Source organism: Pelmatolapia mariae, linkage group LG12 (assembly GCF_036321145.2).
Source record: "Pelmatolapia mariae isolate MD_Pm_ZW linkage group LG12, Pm_UMD_F_2, whole genome shotgun sequence".
In the NCBI taxonomy this organism is placed as follows: domain Eukaryota; kingdom Metazoa; phylum Chordata; class Actinopteri; order Cichliformes; family Cichlidae; genus Pelmatolapia; species Pelmatolapia mariae.
Genome location: NC_086237.1, coordinates 24,475,795 through 24,484,609, shown reverse-complemented (window position 1 = coordinate 24,484,609; position 8,815 = coordinate 24,475,795).

Below are 8,815 nucleotides of genomic sequence, written 5' to 3'. Positions count from 1 at the left end.
GTAGAGGGTGAAGAGGAAGGGCGATAGGACAGTCCCCTGCGGCGCCCCTGTGCTGCTCAGGATGTCATCTGAGCAGCAGCTCTTCAGTCGGACATGCTGTGGTCGACTTGTTAAATAGTCTGTAATCCAACCTACCAGTGGGGCGTCCACCTGCATTTCCGTGAGCTTATTCCCCAGCAGTGATGGTCTGATCGTGTTAAAAGCACTAGAGAAGTCAAAGAACATGACCCTCACAGTGCTCCCAACAATGTCCAGATGAGAATAAGCCTGGTCCAGCAGGTAGATGATGGCATCCTCCACGCCAGTACGAGGTTGATAAGCAAACTGCAGGGGGTCCAGCCAAGGCTCCACCAGCAGACGCAGATGTTTCAGGATGAGTCTCTCCAGCGTCTTCATGACATGTGAGGTCAGAGCCACTGGCCTGTAGTCACCGAGGGTCGACGGGTTGATCTTTTTAGGGACAGGAACCAGGCAGGATGTCTTCCAGAGTGATGGGACTCTCTGCATTTCCAGGCTCATGTTGAAGATCTGTTGCAGAACTCCAGACAGCTGGGAAGCACAGCACCTGAGGGCCCTGGGACTGACACCATCAGGGCCAGCAGCTTTGCCGGAGTGGAGTCTGCCCAATTCTTTTTTGATGTCATCTGCTGAGAGGGACAGAGTGAGACAGTCTGAGGGGGCAGGAGAGGGGGGAGGCGAAAGGAGAAGATGGGAAGAGCTGGGTGTGGAGACAGGAGACGCAGGGCAGTCGAACCTATTGAAGTGTAGATTTAGGTTGTTAGCACTTTCGACGTCCCCATCCATCCCAACACCTCTCTTTTGTCTCAGGCCAGTGATAGCCCGCATTCCATTCCACACCTCCCTGGTGTTGTTTTCCTGCAGTTTGTTTTCCAGCCTCCGTCTGTAGGACTCTTTACCCTCTGCAATCTTGGCTTTCAGCTCCTTCTGCACCAGTTTCAGCTGATCTCTGTCATTGTTTCTGAAAGCTCTTTTTTTCTTGTTCAGGGTTGCTTTGATGTCTTTGGAAACCCAGGGCTTATTGTTGGGGAAGCACAGAATGGTTTTTTTGGGGACCACAGTGTCAACACAGAAGTTGATATAGTCTGTAACACAGCCTGTCAGACTGTCAATATTGTCCTGATAAAATAGAATTACATGTTTTATTTTTATTTATTTATTTATTTATTTTTGTTTTATTTTTACTTAACGTAATCAATTTCAGAACACAAAATAGCAAAAGTCAACGGAGCTTGGAAAGAAAAGCATCTAGACTTCTTTAGGTTTAGCAAATGGTGGAGAGTCCCAGATTCTAAGCCCTATGGGAATGTCCCCAAGAGGGTCATGGATCTACGGGTTAGGGTTAGGGACATTGGAGAAAAAAATGAACTTTTGTGAGATCTCGCAAAAGATCCAGCTAGTTTTTGATAGCAGTTCTGTTTATGTCCGTACAGAAGGGTCCACGGTGTAGACATGGAGGAGGATTTAGAGCATTTCATGCAGTCAAGACAGGTCCCACAAGAGGACATCATACACATGCAACAAGACAAAGTTACGGAGCCCCGCAAGAGACCTTGGAGGGAAAAAAAATGAAGATGAAGTTTTTGCAAGACCTTGCAGAAGTTTTGCAAAATGAAGTTTTGCAAGATCTCGCAAAACTTCATCTTCATTATTTTTTCTCCAATGTCCCTTGTGGGGCTCCGTATGGATTTCCTATCTACCGTCTCTGTTCAAGGATGATCGTTCAACGTGGACATAGATGTCTTCTTTCACTTCTCTTTCAAATCATCTTTCTTCTCTGTCCAAAATGTGAACATTGGTATCCTCAAAAGAGTGATCTTTAGATGCAGAAGGACAGCCAACCATCTGCAAGGACAAACGGAACAATATTGTCATCCCTTGTGCAGCAGGTATATCAGAGAAACGCAGGAGAGTCTTCTCCAAGCACGACATCCCACTGTACTTCAGACCCAGCCATACACTTAGACAAAAACTTGTTCATCCCGAAGACTAAACTCCTAAATATAAACTTAACGATGTAGTGTATGCTGTACAGTGTAGCTAGGAATGCTTAGCACTCTACATTGGAGAGACCAAACAACCACTTTATAAATGCATGGCACAACATAGAAGAGCCACCTCCATGGGACAAGACCAGGGGCGGATCTAGAGAAATTTTCTTAGGGTGGCATGAGGGTGGCAAAGAAATCAAATGGGGTGGCAAAATCAAAGCCTTTTTTTTCCCCCAAACACATATGCAGGTGGTTACATATGGTTAAAATGATTCAAATGCAGTAAGCATACCCGTTTTTCATATAAATATAGTCTACAACTTAATTATTGTCTGTAGCCCATATAATTAAATACTTTAGTTACATAAAACATGTGAGTTTTGATTTTATGTACTGTATAGCCTGTATAATAAATAAATATGTAGCCCAATAAGTATAAAATCCAGAAATCTACACATGGGGTGACTCATTTACAAACACAAGTCTAACTTAAGTTTCACACTGTTTTTTGTTAGAAAACAATCACATTGTTACATGCTTAAATTACACAATATGTCAGAAATCTGCACTGTCATGAACAACAATTTAAAGCAAATTTTTCATGATTTGTTGGATTAACCCACTGAGGTCTGAAATACAACTGGCCATTTTTGACTCCTTTTGAGTTTTCGCTTGTATTTCACCCTCAAATTGTTTCATTTTATTTTTTTCCCCTTGCCTTGTTTGGTATCATTCTTTTCAGCTCAACTGAATTTAGTGGTTTTCTACACTGACATACTGCATTAGTATTACTGATCTGAAATCACACAAAGAACTTAAAATCCTAGTAGTATTTTTTACTGTAAAAAAAAAACACAGACATGTTGAGTACATTTTTATAACTTGAAATGCAAATATAAATTGTACATTTTGTAAACATATACAACTATTTATCTAAAAATGCAGCCAATACACCTGCCGTTTTTTTCATTTTGTACAACCATTTAAAAATATTACTAAAACTAAAATGAGAGAACAATCAGGTTTCACAATAAGATGCCCCACAAATGATGTGTGCCAGTAAAAAAAAAAGTTTGTCCACCAAAAGACAGGAGAACAGCAGGGGGATAAACCTGCAGGCCTGACAACAGGAGGTGTATCACTCCGCTGGTTTTCTACTTAGTGACAGGGTTTACGTTGCAAATGTGCCTTTGTGACATTCATTAGTGCCCTCACAGACACACAAAACAAAACGACTACACAACAGAACAACTACACAAGACAACACAACACACTAAGTATACACTCCACACTAAACGTCACAAATCTCCCACATCTAAAAACTCTCTCTCACTCACTCGCTCGCTCTGTCTCGCTGCCGTTACCGTCACTCCCAAAACTTTCCCCTCTTCCTAAACAAACAAATCCCACATGTTGACTTTTTTTTAATTGGTCGACATGGTGCATTTTTCCACCGATAGGAAAGAGGTGGCTTTTTTTCCTTTCTTTACTGTTTTCGCACTGTCCTTAGAAAACTACGGTGGCCCTGAGAGGTCAAACGGACTGCAACTTCAGAAAACACTTGCAAAAAGAAAAATGCTGCAAAAAGAAAAACACCTGCAAAAAGAAAAATCCATCCAAGTTACATGATTTATTAAAATAATCAAATTACAGTATTTACATTTATGTTAGACTACTTTTAATTAACTTCTTTAGCTCACCTACAATGAAAATTTAAAAAAAATCTTGTTCATGACCTGTGTAGTATGTTAACACTATTGGAAGTAAAAAAATAACTTGAACTCCAATTTTGAAAATAAAACTTTCTTTATTTTTTTTTTATAAAGCTCTGACTTGTATTATGAGTATGAGTCTGTGGTCTGGGAGAGAGTCCTGTAACTCTCTGTCTGCAAAATACAGTATATAATGACCAGTGTTGGGCAATTAATTATATAGTTACTTCTTCAAAAAAGTAACTGAGTTATGCAAACAACAAAGTTTTTTGCAGCTGTTTACCTAAAAATGCAGCCAAGGCATTTTTTTTGAAATAAACATTTCAAACTATTTACAGAACAATCAGCTGTTCTGCATCAAATTTGATGCCACACAAATTATTTGTGCCACTCCAAAAAATAATTTCTGTCCACTATGAGATAAAGGAGAACAACAGCCTGATACCTGCAGGCCTGACAACAGGAAATGTATCACTCCTGTAACACCTGTAACATTCAGTAGTCGCCTCATTGTTCTGACACACACAACAAAACTATTGACTACCCTACACACTAACTACACAAGATTTGTGCTAAACGTCGCAAATCTCTCACATCTCAAAACTAACTCCTAAAACTTCCCCCTTCCTAAACAACTAAATGCCATGTTGCCATATCATTTTTTGATTGGTCGACATGGTACATTTTTCGACCAATAGGAAAGGCTAGGGGGGTGGTTTTTGTTTTTGCTCACAGGCAGAGAGTGCTTTCGAGCGTTTTCCTTATAAAACGCCGTTTTTACCGTTTCTTCCAGCAGTAAATATAAACAACGATAGCATTCAGGAAGAAAACCAAACATTGCATATATTTTTATCATAACTCTGGTTTTACGTGAACTATCAACACAATTTAAAAACTGGTATAAAGTCCACACTTTTTCTGTCAATTGTTCCATCTGTCCTGCTCACATCAACGTCAACGATGTTGATTAGCTGCGTATATACTAGTGGTGCAACGGATCAAAAATCTCACGGTTCGGATTGGATCACGGTTTTAAGTCACGGATCGGATCAATTTTCGGATCAGCAAAAATAGAAAAAAAAAGACAAAAATTCAACTCGCCATTTACTTATTTAAGTATTTTTTGCCTATTAAAAAACATTCAACTGAAGACTCATTCCACGCACTTATATAAAAACAAATTAAGGTGCATATGGACATTATGGACCATGCTGGGCATCCTCTGCATCCTCTGCACATGGCCATAAACAACCAGAGGAGTCTGTTCAGTGAGAGGTTGCTTCTCCCAAAGTCAAGGACCAGCAGACTTAAAAAGTCCTTTTTTCCACACGCCATCAAACTGTTTAACTCCTCGCTTGAGGGGAGAGGGAGGGGAAACGGGGACAGAGGAGGGGGGAACAAGTAAGCTGTAGTGCCTTTTCACTGTGCAATAGTTTTTGTTAATATCCAACGGTGTAATAGACTCACAATACTTGAAATGTGCCATTCCCTTGTATTCTTATTCCTATTTATTCTATTTATCCCTTTTGTATTCTCTGTATTTATATATGTGTATATATGGTATATTTCTGCTCACATTCTGCAACTTCTGTGGGTGCTGTGCTACTGGAAACTGAATTTTCCCGAGGGATAAATATAGTTTCATCTAATCTAATGTAATCTATATGGCAGTACAGGGCTTTGTATCTACCACTCCGCTGTGATATAACGAGCGGTCACGGTCACGTGGCTTTCCGTTGCCCTGGAGGTCCACCCATTTGTAGTTAGAGCAACAGAAGATGCCTGGGACAGTTCAGCCATACTTTAAACTTCTCCTGCTCATAATGCTTGGAACGATCTTGTCACACTGAAGTGGACGCGCAACGAGATATCATAGCGTGGCTCAAGCACGTTCATCACAGTTTAAACCCCTTGTTTTGCACAACGGAATACGGCCTCCCGTCTGCAGCTAAACACCCCAATAGCTTTTGCAATAGCTTTAGCCCAGTCGGATTGGGCAGCAAAGGGCTGCTTAAATGCCGCAAACTCCTCTGCTCCGCCACTTGGACCGCTAGCGCTGGCCATACCTACCGCTTGACAGACTGACCACGCGCACCATACACGTACTTTTTTTTCTTTTTCGAATCTTCGGATCACATGCGTACCGAACCGTGGAGTGGGATCGGTTCGGATTTCGGATCAACCGTGATCCGTTGCACCTCTAGTATATACGAATGTGAATCGCATTATTGGCTGGACTATGGAATAAGGTGGCATCGTTCTAATCCCATACGGGAGCAGCCAGTCACTTACTGACTAACACTGCAAAACAGAATTGTTAAAGTATTAATTTTAATTTCAATTCAGGTTAGATTTTTTTTGTGCGCGCAACGCAGATTTTCTGTGCACAGAGACCGTGCCAGCAGTGCGCAATTGCGCACGCGCGCAGCTTAGAGGGAACATTGCTCACAACAGTGTCTCCTGTCTTTCTGAATCTACTGCACAACCGCTGGACATTTTCCCCCCAGATTCTTTTGAAGTTCTTCCCCTGTTTGTGTCCCTGTGGAAACCATTCCAGATATTGCATAGGGGATGTTTGCATCATAAACCCCGAAGATCTTTAGGTCATACTTGACGGGCTTGTCTGGCATGTACTATCAAACTTTGAATCTCCCCCTGAATGGCACAAGCTGCTCGTCTACAGTGACACAGTCACTGGGGATGACTTGCATGCATTCAGCATCTGAGTGCTGAATCTTCTTTAGGGGTTTCAGTTTTTGTGGTCAACAAAATATATATTCTAGATAGTCACAGTTGGTAACAATCAAGGGTTCCCATAAAAATCCATAGGAAATAAGTGTGGGTCATTTTTGACAAAAATGAGAAATACAAAACTACAATTTTGTAAAATGTATAAAAGGTAAGTTAAAAATGTAAACAGCATGGTATCAAGAACATTTTTTGAGGAATAGCTGGAAGGTGAAACAATAAAAACTTTCCATCAATTATATATGGCAAGAAACCAACCTTATTTTTGACCCACTTATCCATCTAAGGGTTGAAAACGTTCTAATCTCTGATCCACTGACTGTCTACCCTGCTTACTTCTGATAAAAACCGACTGGAGTGAATGGCAGGCCTCTGTCAGCTACGTTCGTTAGCTGGGTTGATTTTTGAGACCTGAACACTAGGCCCCAAGGCTCTGTTAAATTTAGAGGGCTGGAGTAACCTGCAAGAGCTATATACTCTTAAATGGATTAATACTCAGATTTTTACCTTTACTGTTTCACAAAGTGTTAAAAAGTGAATGTTCACAATTTAGATTTTATTGCAGGAAATTATAAGAAAGTATTTTAGCAGGAGTAAACCAAAAGCAAAAGAGAGAGGTTGGGGCTGAGATGGGCACATCCAGTGCTGAAGATGTGTTTTATCTCAGTGTTCCGCATTAATGTAAATAATCCAACAGGAAAGCAGCATTCCTTGAATATTTGGCCAGTCAGGAATATAGCGAGACTCCTAATCTTCTCAATGTTGGGAGAAGCTGCAAGAAGCTTGGGAAGCTGCAATTCACCAGGAAAACGATGGAAGTCCAAGTCCTTCTTAGGATTATAATCCAACATGGCAATGATAATGATGAGCAGAGATGGAGCCAAAGCCAAGTCGAATTTGTAAGTCCAGTGTCTGGGCAGCACTTGATCCCTCTGGCGTCTCTGCTGGAATTTTCAACTGTGAACTTCTGGTATCCAATCTTCTGAATTGCTCATCTTGCAGGATGCAGGGAACAAACCAAGAATGTCTGCACGCTCCCATTTACTCTCTTTTTTGCCCCACCTCCCTCTCTCTGGTATCTAGCAATCCAATCATATTGTTTACACAAGATTATCCAATGTACCACACACTTATCATCCTCCCTGACCTTTCAATACATGATTTAGAACAGAGTTTAAACTTTAAAATCATTTCATTACATTTTCTATTCTTAGCATAGAAATTATATCAAAATTGAATTTGTCAGTTAGGTCCATCATTAGAATCATTTTTATATCTCATATTTCCTTATTCCAGTTGAAACTTAAACATACTTGTATTTAACATACCTGATTATATTCTAATCAGTTCAGAGCATAATCATAATTCTGTATTTAACCATTACATTTTTCACATTCAAAATCATATCAAGAGCAGTCCAACACAGTGCTTTAAGATTAAGATTGTTTTTTAAAACATAAATAAGTAAAACTAATTGCACTATAGCAACTATGCTAATAACATAAACACTAGAATCACAAATGTGGTGCTACAAGCACATGGATGCTGTCACTTTTTCTCATGTAATTACATGGCCCGAGTGCTTTTATTCTACATAAAAAGTATGGAATGTGTGAGTTATTTACTGTTAAGATTCAACACAAATTTAGACACCAAAGATTTGTCATTGCATGAGAGCATGGTTGAATGGCTCAAGGCTCAAGTTCATGTTGCTGCAAAATCAGTGTTTAGAAGTTCACATTCCCAGTTCAGGATAATTGTAAGCTTGCATAACCTTGAGATGAAATAATATATATATACATATAAATATATATATATATATCCGTAGTGCTGCTAGAATTGTACAAGATCAACAGGACCCTAAGAGCCTTCATCAGGAACTCAATGGGGATGTGGCGTACAACACTAGAGGCCAACTCCAAGCCCATAGCATAAGTCACCATCAAGTGCGGGATCTACCAAGGAGATGCTCTGTCCCCACTGCTGTTCTGCATAGGCCTTAACCCCCTCAGTGCGATCATTGACAAGACTGGCTACGGATACCGACTACGGAACGGAGCAGTTGTCATTCACCTCCTGTACATGGATGACATCAAGCTGTATGCCAAGAGTGAACGAGACATCGATTCACTGATTCACACCACCAGGATATACAGCAATGACATCGGGATGTCATTCGGGCTGGAGAAGTGTAGTCGGATGATAACAAAGAGAGGGAAGGTAGTCAGAACTGAGGGGATCGAGCTACCAGAAGGTAACATTGCAGACATAGAGGACAGTTACAAGTACCTGGGGATCCCGCAGGTGAATGGGAACCATGAAGAGGCAGCTAGGAAAGCTGCAACC